Below are 14,554 nucleotides of genomic sequence, written 5' to 3' on the forward strand. Positions count from 1 at the left end.
GGTCAGTTCACCTGTTCTAGTAAAGACCCTGGACTGCAACCTGTTGTCTGCGTGCTCCTTGCTCCTCCAGCACTAACGGTACTGGGACGCCCTACACCATCACCAACATCTTCCATTATACTGCCCTGGGGCCACATTCTTCCCGTGGGGAGTCACACTATCCCAGCTGCATACATCATCAACCCCAGCGGTCTGCCTTGCAGCGGCGGTTCCTAATAACCGCAATCCACGGGTGGCGTAGTCGGACATCACTTAAAACTTATAAAGGGACTACCACTGGTCTGACCACCCTGAGCCACGGACCGGGTCGCCACTACTACCCCCATCGTTCCCCTATTGCCGGATACGAGTGCCCCACGGCCCAGGGGGCGAGTCAGCTTTGGCGTAGTCGGCAGGATAGTAACCAACCCGCCACAAACGGGTATTGCGTGCCTGAAAGAGACTGTGCACCTACCTGAAAAGAGGTTTCCCGCCATCCAGAGCCGTTTCCCGCCATTTCCAGCCGTCTCCCGCCATCTTCCGTCGGTTCCCGCCATCTTCAGTGTTTTTCCCGCCATCGGACGCCATCTTCAGGACGCCGCGCGGGAAGAAGAGGGGCGTGGATGTCCAAACCGCGCGAGACCCGAAGCTCCGCCCCACGCCCCGACGCTGCGCAAGGTCCTGGAAGGGAGAGAGAGCGACGCTGACGTCACCAGGACGCGACGCAAGGTCCTCGTCCAGAGCAGCACCAGCGGAGCCGCGGCCTACAGAAGAGGATCGTCGGAAGGTAGGCCACGCTTAACTAGGGGGGAGGAAGATGTCGGACACAGAGGCGCCCACTATCACCAGCGCAGCTGCAGCAGCGGTGATGCCATTTTCCCTGCCCTACATCCCTAGAGCGGCCTGGCTGCCTAAGTACTCAGGGGAGCCCCATGCCCTGACTGATTTTAAGGAAAGGCTGTACAGTTTGTTCCAAGTTTACCCCCTGACAGAGGAACAGAAGGTCAGCATACTAACAGGGCAGTTAACTGGCGGAGCCCAAAGGGAGGTAAAGTAATAGCCCGCTGAGGAGAAAAGGACTGTGAAGGACATTCTGGCCCGGCTGCGAGGTACCTTTGATACCCGCACCTCCGCTGAAGTTAAAATGCGGTTCTATGGATGTAAGCAGCGGGCACAGGACAGCATCAGAGACTATGCCCTAAATTTGCAGGAAGCCTTGAGGGCCATCCAACAAACTGACCCTTGTTAGAACCTTGCTGTTAGGTTTTTTTTCCTTTGCTGGTCACATGACCTTGTTGGCCTATTTAATCCTGCTCCGCCCTTCTGGCTTTGCTGGACTTCATTGTATATCTACTTTCTAGCTAGCCTGTGCTCTGTATCTAACTCTGTTAGTTTGCTTGGTCTACTGACCTTTATGTTCTATGTATTTTGTTTGTTCGTCTGTCTGCTACTATTTCTGTTAGGAGGTGTCCCATATTCCTCCCAGTCCTTAGTACTTGTAGGGATTCCCTCCCCACATCTATAGGTCTCCGTACAGACTAGCTTAGGACTTTAGCAGGTCTGATCGCAGGATCAGGTCCCCTGTTACATCGTAGGGATTAAGCTGAGTTCTATCGTAGGGACAGATCTCCTCTCTTTCCTTAGCTCTGGTAGCAGAACATAACAGTAAGTCCAGCCAGCAAATTCTCTAAGGAAAGATTTTTCTGTTCCATCATGGTGTCGGTTCAGGATTTGGTTCATCGCCTGCAGGGACTCTCTCTGGAGGTGGCCGAGCTCCGTCAGCACGTGAGTAACTGTCCTGGAGCACATTTCTTGGAGCCTAAGGTATGTTTGCCGGATTTATTTTTTGGTGAACACCGAGAATTTTTTTCATTTAAAAATGCTTGCTTATTGTATTTTCGTTTGAGACCTAAGTCCTCTGGGGATGAATCCCAGCGCGTAGGGTTCATAATGTCACTTTTGCGCAAAGAGCCTCAGGAGTGGGCCTTTTCTTTGCAACCTAGTGATTCATGCTTCAGATCAGTGGATAGTTTTTTTTCTGCTTTGGGACTATTATATGATGATCCTGACCGTGTCGCATCAGCTGAGACTGAGTTGAGACGTTTAAAACAAGGATCAGGTAATGTTGAAAAATATTGTACTCATTTCCGTCGTTGGTCGACTCAAACAGGGTGGAACGATTCTGCTCTGAAAAGTCTATTTCTTGCTGGGCTCAGTGAAAGGGTTAAAGACCTGCTAATTGCTTATCCTACACCTGAGGATTTGCAACAGGCTATGCAATTAGCTATACGGGTGGATAGAAGACTGCGTGCTAGGGTTAATGAGAGCAAATCCTCTGCTATGTCAGTTTCTGGTTATGATAATGTGTGTACTAACAGTGGTGAACCGATGGAGATTGGATCGGTGGCACCTCGCTCTCAAGAAAAAGACCGTCGTTTTTCGCAAGGCTTGTGTTTCTATTGCGGAAAATCTGGTCATTTGATTAAAGGCTGTGAGCTTCGTATGAAGAAAGAAAAAAAAATGGTCAGTCACGCCCGTATTGCCTGTTTAAATTCCAAGGGTATATTTTTAGCTGCTTCCACGATTGCTCAGGAAAAATTAATGGCATTTCGGGTATTTGTTGATTGCGGGTCTACACTGAATGTAATTGATGGGGGATTCGTGGAAAAACTCAATTTAAAACCTGAACCTTTATCATCCCCCATTGCTGTGGTTTCTGTGGATGGCTCCCCTTTGAAGAATATTACTCTCAAGGTCAGTGAATTTCCTCTCACTATTAATGGTGTTCACCATGAGAAATTGGATTTGGTAGTGTTGAATAACTTGCCTTCTCCAGTAATATTGGGTTTGCCCTGGTTAAAATTTCACAATCCTGTACTGGATTGGTCTACCAGTGAAATTAAATCCTGGAGCCATAAATGTTATGACAAGTGTTGTAACGGGCGTATTGCAGCTTTGGATAGGGGAGAATTGCCTGTTCCTATTCAGGATTTTTGGAGAGTTTTTTCTGAGAAAGAATCGCAGGTTTTGCCTCCCCATAGAGACTATGATTGTTCTATTGAATTTGTCCCTGGAGCGACTCTTCCTAAAAGTCGTTTATTTAACCTTACTATTCCTGAGAGGAAGGCTTTGGAGGAATACATACAGACAAGTTTGGCCGCCGGTCACATTAGGCCCTCTAAGTCTCCTGTGGCGGTTGGATTTTTTTTTGTAAAAAAAAAGGACGGCGGTTTACGTCCTTGTCTGGATTTTCGTGAGATTAACAAAATTACGGTACGCAATCCTTACCCACTGCCATTGATTCCTGATCTGTTTAACCAGTTATTGGGGGCCAAGTGGTTCTCTAAAATTGACCTTAAAGGGGCATACAATCTGTTGCGCATGAAGGAGGGTGATGAATGGAAGACTGCTTTTAACACTCCTGTGGGTCATTTTGAGAATCTGGTTATGCCTTTTGGTCTTACTAATGCTCCTGCATTTTTTCAGAATCTGATTAATGACATCCTTAGACCTTTGATCGGTAAAAATGTGGTTGTGTATTTGGATGACATTTTGATTTATTCGCCAGATCTGGAGTCTCATTGGCGGAGCGTGCGTGAGGTATTACAGTTATTAATGGACAATTCGCTTTTTGCTAAGCTGGAGAAATGTGAGTTCGCTGTACAGAGAATTAGTTTTTTGGGCTACATTATCTCCAGCAAAGGTTTTGAGATGGATCCGGTTAAGGTTCAGGCTGTGCAGGAATGGCCTAGGCCTATTGGTTTGAAATCGATACAGAGGTTTTTGGGTTTCGCCAATTACTATAGAAAATTCATAAAAAATTTTTCTAGTATTGTCAAACCTCTGACTGATCTCACCAGGAAAGGTGCTGATGCGGTTCAGTGGTCTTCTGAGGCCATTGAAGCTTTTGTGTATCTCAAGGAGAGGTTCACCTCTGCTCCCATCCTTATGCAGCCTGATGTTACTAGGCCGTTTTTGGTTGAGGTTGATGCTTCCTCTGTGGGGGTTGGCGCAGTATTGTCTCAGGATAACGGGGATGGATTACATCCCTGTGCCTTTTTTTCCAAAAAATTTTCGGAGACTGAATTGAATTACGATATTGGTAATCGGGAATTATTGGCTATTAAACTCGCATTTGAACACTGGCGCCACTTCTTGGAAGGTGCGGAATTTCCCGTTCAGGTTCTTACGGATCATAAAAATCTGATATATCTTGATGCTGCCAAGCGCCTGAATGCCCGTCAGGCTAGGTGGGCACTGTTTTTCTCGCGGTTTAATTTCTCCGTTACTTACATCCCTGGTACTAAGAATGTTAAGGCGGATGCCTTGTCTCGCAGTTTTTCTCCCATAGTCGGTGCTGAGAAAGAGGAAAACATTTTACAAGAAGGTGTTGTGATAGCTGCTTTAGACTCCGTTTTGGAAGATGAGATTCTTAAAGCTCAGGAGAATGCCCCATCTAACACTCCTCATGGGAGGTTGTTTGTGCCTGGGACCTTTAGGAGAGATTTGTTTGTTGAGTGTCACGAATCTCGGTTGGCAGGTCATCCCGGAATCTCTGAGACCAAAAGACTGGTGGGTCGCAGTTTTTGGTGGCCTGGATGGCAGAAGGAAGTCATTAAGTGGGTGCGCCAATGTACTATATGTGCTAGATCTAAGTCCTCACATACTCCTGCTGCGGGGTTACTTGGTCCTTTGGAGGTCCCCAGTGCTCCTTGGACACATTTGGCTATGGACTTTATAACTGACCTTCCCCCCTCTGAGGGTTTTACTGTCATCTGGGTGGTCGTGGACCGTTTTAGCAAGATGTGTCACTTGGTTCCCTTCGTCAAACTGCCCTGCGCTAAAACTCTCGCTAAGGCCTTTGTCAAGGAAATTGTCAGACTTCATGGCGTTCCTACTGACATTGTTTCTGATAGGGGTCCTCAGTTCGTGGCTTGTTTTTGGCGTGCCTTTTGTGACAGGTTGGGAATTCATTTGTCGTTTTCATCCGGATATCATCCTGAATCTAATGGCCAGACAGAAAGGAAAAACCAGGATGTTGAGCAGTTCTTGCGTTGTTTTGTGGCAGACAATCAAGAGGGGTGGTCTGAGTTTCTGCCACTTGCCGAATTTGCTCTGAACAATCATACATCTTCTTCTGCTGGTTGTTCGCCTTTTTTTTGTTGTTCTGGGAGACATCCGTCGTTTGGGTCGTTCTCCAAGTTGGGATCTGCCGTGCCTGAGGAGGAGAATTTTTCCGGTGATTTGGAAAGAGTTTGGACGGATGTGCGTGGTAATCTTCAGGAGGCCAACAGAAAATCTAAAGACTACTTTGATAGGAAACGACAGGAGGTTTTGTTCGCTGTTGGTGACATGGTTTGGTTGTCCTCTAGGAATCTGCGGTTGAGGATTCCTTCTAAGAAATTGGGTCCCAAATTTGTAGGGCCCTTTAAGGTGCTTCAGGTTGTCAACCAATCTGCTGTTAGGTTGGAGGTTCCTACCTCCTGGAGAATTAATCCGGTCTTTCATGTCTCTCTGTTAAAAAAAGCTGTTGTGTCGGATGGTGACGCCTCTGCCTCTGTTCCTCCGGTGGTGGAGGACGGGGAATATGAAATTTCTCGCATCCTTGACTCTAGACGGTATAGAGGTAGTTTGCAGTATCTTGTGGCCTGGAAAGGTTTCGGACCCGAGGATAACTCTTGGGTGAGGTCAGATTATGTTTCCGCGTCCAGACTTATCAGAGCGTTTCACAGGAGATTTCCTGATAAGCCTGGTCCTAGGGGATCCGGAGGATCCTCTTAGAAGGGGGGGTACTGTTAGAACCTTGCTGTTAGGTTTTTTTTCCTTTGCTGGTCACATGACCTTGTTGGCCTATTTAATCCTGCTCCGCCCTTCTGGCTTTGCTGGACTTCATTGTATATCTACTTTCTAGCTAGCCTGTGCTCTGTATCTAACTCTGTTAGTTTGCTTGGTCTACTGACCTCTATGTTCTATGTATTTTGTTTGTTCGTCTGTCTGCTACTATTTCTGTTAGGAGGTGTCCCATATTCCTCCCAGTCCTTAGTACTTGTAGGGATTCCCTCCCCACATCTATAGGTCTCCGTACAGACTAGCTTAGGACTTTAGCAGGTCTGATCGCAGGATCAGGTCCCCTGTTACATCGTAGGGATTAAGCTGAGTTCTATCGTAGGGACAGATCTCCTCTCTTTCCTTAGCTCTGGTAGCAGAACATAACAACCCTGGCAGTGTACAGGAAACGGATAAACTACTAACAGAACAATTCATAGAAGGTCTGCTGTCTAGCACCCACAGGGCCCAACTGCGCCTCATGTTCTTTCAGAACCCTGATCTGACCATTGCCCAATTTAAGGATAGGGCCATAAGGGTGCTCCATGAACCCGCAACAAGTGGCGCTATAAACCCCCGGCGCCCTGCTCTCACCTACCACCAGGAGGCGGCCCCCTCCCCTCTGGACTCTGTGGGGGCTGACGCACAGGCCTTGAACCAAGCCCAGTCGAAAGATCTGCACCACCAAGTCCAGGAGCTGACCAGGAGCGTCGCGGCGTTGACCAGGACCGTCCAGGCGTTACAAGTGGACCCATCAAGACCCATCGAGCTGGCTTCAAGTCCGGCGGATGTCCCGTGGCGTCGATAGAGGAGGATCCCGTCGTTCCATGGGAGGCCCACAGACCGCTATGCAGAGGATGGACAGCCCATTTGCCGTCGATGCAACCAGCCCGGACACATTTCCAGGTACTGTAATTTAAACGGGTCCAACCTGGGGCAGAGGGCCAACCCCCAGGCATAAGATTACCAGGCCCTTACAATTGGCGTAATAAGTAAGTTGGGGGGTGCCCGGTTTTACCCGTGGTGCTGGACGGTATCCCCATGAGCGCCCTGCTGGATACCGGGTCGCAAGTAACTACTATCCCTTATGTACTTTTTAAGCAGTATTGGACTGATGCTGATATAACACGGTATCCAGACAGTGACTTGAGCATCATCGCCAGTAATGGCTTGCCCATGCCGCAGATGGGGTTCAAGGAGATGACCATTAAGATTGGTAAAGTTGAACTACCGGCACAGGGAGTGATTATTGTGGACATTGACCGTCGTGAAAGTCACCCTAAAATAACTGTGGGTACTAACGTGATTGAAAATTGTCTTTCAGAGGTAATTGTAATTCTACAACAGGTGGCGGTGAATGCTAGTTCCAGCCAACAGAGAGTCCTCAACAAGGAGATAAAAGCCCTGATGAGACGGCAGCAGGTAGAACTGTCTGGTGGTGAGATCGGTAGCGTAAGACTGAGTGACCCATTCCCGATTTCCATGCCTCCCAAAAGTGAAATGATGATCTGGTGTCGGACTGCAATCGGGTTGAGAGGTAGAGACTACCAAGCCATGGTAGAACCCGTGTACTCAGACAGCTGGCCCACCATTTTGACAGCCCGGGGGGTGGTCGATTTCCGTCATGGGAGGGTGCCCGTCCGCATCCTCAACATTGGGGAGAGGGAGGTACATTTACCCAGGTACGCTACACTTGCCAAACTGTTTGCGGTTGAGCACAAAGCTATCAGGGCCGTGGAACCCTTGCCTCCATCTCCACAGGCGGAGGGTAATGGCTCCCAGAAACAAAAGGAGGACTGGTGCCAGAAACTCCATGTGGGTGCTGACTCCACTCCCCTGCACCAAAAACAAGGAGTCTACCGGGTGGTACAGGAGTACGAGAGAGTCTTTAGTAAGCACCCGCTAGACTTCGGCAGAGTAAAAGGGATAGAACACCACATCCCCACCGGGAGCCACCCACCAATAAAAGAGAGACACAGACCTGTACCCCCTGCACATTATCAGAACGCCAAGGGTATGCAGCGGGAAATGAAAGAAGCTGGGGTCATTAGAGATAGCTGTAGCCCCTGGGCATCCCCCTTGGTTCTGGTAAAAAAGAAAGACGGCACCATGAGAATGTGCGTGGACTATAGACAAATCAACCGTATCACCCACAAAGACGCATATCCGCTGCCTAGAATAGAGGAGTCTTTAGCCGCACTAAAATCACCTAACTTCTTTTCTACTTTGGACCTTACTAGCGGGTACTGGCAGGTTCCTGTGGCAGAGGCTAACAAGGAGAAGACTGCCTTCACCACCCCGATGGGACTGAGTGAGTTCAACTGTATGCCCTTCGGGCTCTGCAACGCACCAGGGACCTTCCAGAGGCTGATGAAATGCTGTCTAGGGCACCGAAACTTCGAGACGGTCCTCCTTTACCTGGACGACGTGATCGTCTATTCAAAGACTTACGAGGACCATCTAAAACACCTGGCCGAGGTGTTCGAAGCCCTGGCAGGCTATGGCCTGAAGGTGAAACAATCAAAGTGTCACCTGTTGAAACTGAAGGTCCAATACCTAGGGCACGTGGTAAGTGTGGAAGGAGTAGCCCCCGACCCTGACAAGGTCACGGCAATCAAGAGCTGGCCAAGCCCCTCGAACATCAAAGAAGTAAGGCAGTTCCTCGGGTTGGTAGGCTACTACCGAAGGTTCATCCCCGGGTTCACTAAGATGGCAGCTCCTATGCAGGACCTCCTGATAGGACAATCTAAGTCCAGAAGTCAAAAGCCACCCTTCAAGTGGGAACAACCGGAAGAGGAGTCCTTCCGCCAGTTGAAGATGGCCCTCACAGGGGATGAGATCCTGGCCTACCCTGATTATGGCCAGCCTTTTATTCTCCACACAGACGCCAGTAATGTGGGACTGGGAGCCGTACTGTCACAAAACCAACAGGGCAGAGAAAGGGTGATCGCGTACGCCAGCCGCAAGCTGAGGCCCACCGAGAGGAACCCGGAGAATTACAGCTCCTTCAAGCTAGAATTCTTGGCGGTGGTGTGGGCCGTAACGGAACGCTTCAAGCATTACCTGGCCTCCGCAAAGTTCACTGTGTACACGGACAACAACCCGTTAACACACCTAGACAGTGCAAGACTTGGTGCCCTGGAACAGCGGTGGATGGCCCGTCTCTCCAATTATGACTTCGTGATCAAGTACCGGGCAGGCAAAAACCAATGCCAACGCTGACGCGCTGTCGAGAATGCCTCACTTACCTGAAGGTGACGAAGACCCAGAAGAGCTGGAGGAGGTAGAACTCCCCGCTTTTCACCGGTATGGAGCCGCTCAATACTCCCACCGTGTGAAGGAGGAGAATTTAACAACCGTTATGATCAATCCCCTACCTCACCACAGCTGGGCCGAGACCAAAGATAGTGACCCTGCAATCTGCCTGGTGAAAGATCTGTTGACCCAGGAAGACGCCCGCTTAGGTCCGGATGCTCCAGAGGAAGCCAAGCAGCTATGGAAAGAGAAGAGCAAGCTGTTCCTCTACGAAGGCAAGCTTTGCAGAAGGATTGTCAACCACCGGACACATGAGCTGACCTGGCAAGTCGTGGTCCCGAGGCGGGATGCAGCTATGGTCCTGGGGGCTTACCATGACAGAGCGGGGCACTTCGGTTGGAAGAAACTGGAGTTCCTGCTAAGAGGACGGTTCTTTTGGGTCGGCATGAGAGGGGCTGTAGAAAAGTGGTGCAGAGACTGTGGCCCTTGTCACCTAAGGAGGAAGGACCGTGCCAGCCAGAAGACACCCTTGAGGCCCATCGTCACCCAGCAGCCTCTTGAGCTTGTAGCTCTGGACCACGTCAAACTGGCTCCAAGCCGGTCAGGATACATCTACGCCCTGACAATCGTGGACCACTATTCCCGTTTTCTAGTGGTGGTCCCGGTGAAAGACTTGACAGCCCAAACGGCGGCCAGAGCCTTCCAGCAATACTTCTCCCGTCCACACGGGTATCCGGAACAGGTCCTGACGGACCAGGGTCCTGCGTTCGAAGCTGAAATCTTCCAAGAATTCTGCAACCTCTATGGCTGTAAGAAGATTCGGACAACGCCTTACCACCCACAAACCAACAGTGTGAGAAAATGAACAACATAGTCATTGATCTCCTGAAGACGTTGCCCCTGGAGGAACGCAGCCTGTGGCCAGAAAAACTGCCGGATCTGATAGACTTATACAATCATAAACCGGTGAATGCTACCAACTGCACCCCGGCTTACCTGATGCGAGCCAGACCAGGTAAGCTGCCTGTAGACCTGGAGATGGGAATCCTGACGCCTGAGGACACCTCCCCAGATGTGGACTGGGATACGGAAAGGCAACTGCAGTACAAGAAGGTACAGGAGAGTGTGGAGAGGAGCCAGGCCCAGGTGAGAGAACGGCAAGAAAGACTCTTCAACCAACACACCCCTACTGGTCCCCTAGAACCTGGTGAGCAGGTCCTGAAGCGAAAGAGAAGGCTACATAAGTTGGACGACCAGTGGGAAAGGGAACCCTACACCGTACTGCAGTCAGACCACGACAACCCGAAGGTGTGCCTGATCACCACGGACGGAGGAGAAACCACTACTTCTGTCTCCAGAGACCACCTAAAAAGGTGCCCCGAGCAACTCCGTAGTGCAGAAGAGAATCAAAGTGACCTTGAACCCGCAGAGGACAAGGAAGAAATGATCAGCACCATTCTCGGAGAGTTTCCTCCGTCCTGGACTCGAATAAACGATGCCATAGTGGTACCCGTCCTGCATTTCCTGCAACCGACTGAGCAACAACCTGCACCAGAGCCGGAAGGTGAAGAAGAGCAAGCAGCTCCAGAGGCAGAAGAGCCTGTACCAGCAGCCCAGGAGAATCAACCCTCTGCTGACAGTGAGCCTGCCATGCCTGCGGTAAGCCAAAGGACCCGGAGACAGCTGCCTGCCCTGCCGGTAAGTCCAGCTGGTAGCTGTACCCCTAACGCTAGTGGGGAAAGCCAGGTCGGTCCACCACCAGACAGTGGGTTACGCAGGTCAACCAGGAGCACAAAGGGGCAGATACCCGCTCGCTGGAGAATATAGGGTGCACTAAAATTGTAAATAACCATGTTACCAAATGTTGAAATGTTTGCCAAGTTACCTGCATGATTATTAATAGCGTATTTCAGTTACTTGCAGTTACCGTACGGACTCAAAGGTTATGGACTATTTATAACCGGGACCTTGTATGGACTGCGTTCAGAGCCTAACCAAGGAATGAACTAAGACTGTAAAGGACTTGGGGTAGGACAGACCCCCACCTGGTTAAGGCTCCCCGTTGTATTGGTGATATGGACACCCGGTCACACACCACACTGTGACCTTAAGAACTCAATCTGTGCGTCACTTTCCTGATAATGTTTTATAGTCATGTATATTGTCTTTGTTTACTGTTTAGTCCCGGAGTACTAAATTTTACTAGGGGGGAATGTGTCTCCCTGGCCTGGATGCCTCAAATATAATAAAGCTGTGTCTGAGAGCAAGGGGGGGGGGGGTTCTCTGGTCAGGGGAACATTAGCATGCAATACCTCCTGTCACAGGCCAGTAGGGGGAGCAGGCTGCCCCTATAAAAGCTGGAACTGGGGGCAGGGTTAGGGAGAACTGGACGACCTGTCTCTGGATTGAGAGTTGTCCCAGAGCAGAGAGGGACAGTTGTATTGCACCCTAAGAGGAAGTGTGGCAGTAGGAGAGCCACAAGCCAGAGACAAGAGGCGAAGTGAGCCTGTCTTGGCAGACAAAGAACTCCATTTTACCAGACTTTGGTGTCTGAGGCTGTGAGGATTCTTCGTCCTGCAGCAGATAACCTGTCCGCAGGGGACTGTATGTTCCTTGGCCTAAGAAGCCCGGAGGCTCTGCCACAACAGAAGGGACCAGCAAAGCCGTACCAGGCCGTGAGTAGAAAGGGACCCACGTTGCAGGCCATACAGGCGAGAATACACGGTGAGCTCGGACCGTGGGCTGTTACCCTATCAGGAGGAGATAGCCAGAAGGAGCGCAGAGAGCACGGTAGGCCTACACCCTCACCCTGACCAGGGCCAATTTCCCAATTACTCTCAGACATCCAGGTCCCCTCCTAGCCGGGACTGTTTGTGGGTCAGTTCACCTGTTCTAGTAAAGACCCTGGACTGCAACCTGTTGTCTGTGTGCTCCTTGCTCCTCCAGCACTAACGGTACTGGGACACCCTACACCATCACCCCCATCTTCCATTATACAGCCCTGGGGCCGCACTCTTCCCGTGGGGAGTCTCACTATCCGAGCTGCATACATCATCAGCCCCAGCGGTCTGCCTTGCAGCGGCGGTTCCTAATAACCGCAATCCACGGGTGGCGTAGTCGGACATCACTTAAAACTTATAAAGGGACTACCACTGGTCTGACCACCCTGAGCCACGGACCGGGTCGCCACTACTACCCCCATCGTTCCCCTATTGCCCGGATCCGAGTGCCCCACGGCCCAGGGGGCGAGTCATAAACGCCTCCAGTAAAAATTTTCTGCTAACACCCCCTTGGTTATAGCGGAAAATGGCTAATACCTCTGCCACTGAGAAGGGAAATTAAGAAAACAAACAAGGTTTTATTCAGCTCTGCAGTCACTATTCTATGATGTGGCCACTTTAACCTGATAAAACTGAAAGGTCCTCTTAAACAGTAACTGTTATTTTAATTATTATTTCCGAAATCAATAGAAGATATGAAGATAAGCAACTTTGTGATATTTCTTTCTGCGATCTTTCTCTCTCAATTCATGAGCAAAAGCTGTCAAATATGTGTTCAGTGAAAAAAAGATTTCACCATTACTGAGATAGGAGATGATTGGTATTTTAAAATTCTATGGAGGTGGGGGGAGGGAGGAGCTAGAGGCAGACACAGACACCTGAAATGACAGCTACAGTTCTCCATAGAACTTTACGAGCAACAACTGCAATGTCCTATTTCAGTAATGGTAAAATATGTATTCATCGAAGACAGATTTTACCCATGAATTAAGAATTCTGAGAATGAATGATCTGTCCAGGAGGGGAAAGATTATCTAATAAGATATATTATAAAGTTTCTTATTTTCACGTGTACTATTGATTTATGAAAAAAAACAATGGTTACTCTTTAAGTACTGTCTGGTGAGATGGACATAAAATAATACATTATAAATTAAAACCTCACCTCTTCATATGCATGGTCACGACTTGGTCTTTCAGTGGGGAAAGACAAATTAGAGAAATCTACCAAGTAAGTGAATCCTCCAGACAGTTCATTGAAGTGATCATCAGTTTCAATCATCTAAATAATGAAATGAAAAAATATTTAGCTTCCTCTAAATATCAACTATGTAATGAATCATCCTAGAGTAACCCGATTATATTATATATATTATGCTCAGAATTTCTCTATATTCCAGTCTTTTTAAACAGTTCCCAATATCCACCTTAAATGTATGGTGCAGCGGGCAATGTGTTCCTACTAGGATTGAGCGAGTATGTTCTGTCCGAGTATGCTCGGGCCGAGCTCCGAGTATTTACAGCTGCTCGGTGATATGGTTTAATCGCTCCCGTGTGCATGATTTGCAACTGTTTGACAGCTTTATTACATGTGAGGAATGTGTAAGAAATAGACATTCCTCACATGTAATAAAACTGTCAAACAGTTGCAAATCATGCACACGGGAGCGATTCAAGCATATCACCGAGCAGCTGTAAATACTCGAAGCTTGGCCCGAGCATACTCGGCGAAAGGGTTAATAGAACATACTCGCTAAACACTAGTTCCTACAAAACGACATACAATTGACAATGCATGCCTACAAACCGACATGCCAATCAGAATTGAACAGGCTGGAGCTTCCAAACGGTTCTCTGCAGCTCCAACACACAGACTGCTCAGCTTTCCTAGCTGACCTATCCAGCCTCCCAGCTATAGCTCACATTTTGGCTGGTCACTCACTAGCAGCACACTAGACTCTGCTCAACATCCAGCCGACTGACACCTCTAGTAAACACAGGCCCTGATTTTTAGTCAAAACTAGGCAAGTGCATCTAATCAAGACCTGCAGTGCTAGGATTTAACTCTGTCTGACCTGGCGTTGCTACTATATATTGTATACTGTATACATATATATGTATAGCATATACAGTATATGACATTTTGATCTTTTTTATTCATTTTTCTGCCTGTTAGTACCCTGAAAAAGTTTGTGCGTGTGATATATATATATATATATATATATATATATATACCGTACAGACCAAAAGTTTGGACACACCTTCTCATTTAAAGATTTTTCTGTATTTTTTTGACTATGAAAATTGTACATTTACACTGAAGGCATCAAAACTATGAATTAACACATGTGGAATTATATACTTAACAAAAAAGTGTGAAACAACTGAAAATATGTCTTATATTCTAAGTTCTTCAAAGTAGCCACCTTTTGCTTTGATGACTGCTTTGCACACTCTTGGCATTCTCTTGATGAGCTTCAGGAGGTAGTCACCGGAAATGGTTTTCACTTCACAGGTGTGCCCTGTTAGGTTTAATAAGTGGGATTTCTTGCCTTATAAATGGGGTTGGGACCATCAGTTGTGTTGTGCAGAAGTCTGGTGGATACACAGCTGATAGTCCTACTGAATAGACTGTTAGAATTTGTATTATGGCAAGAAAAAAGCAGCTAAGTAAAGAAAAACGAGTGGCCATCATTACTTTAAGAAATGAAGGT

Source organism: Phyllobates terribilis, unplaced genomic scaffold (genome assembly GCF_046119375.1).
Source record: "Phyllobates terribilis strain yellow unplaced genomic scaffold, ASM4611937v1 Scaffold_4__5_contigs__length_816908805, whole genome shotgun sequence".
Classification (NCBI taxonomy): domain Eukaryota; kingdom Metazoa; phylum Chordata; class Amphibia; order Anura; family Dendrobatidae; genus Phyllobates; species Phyllobates terribilis.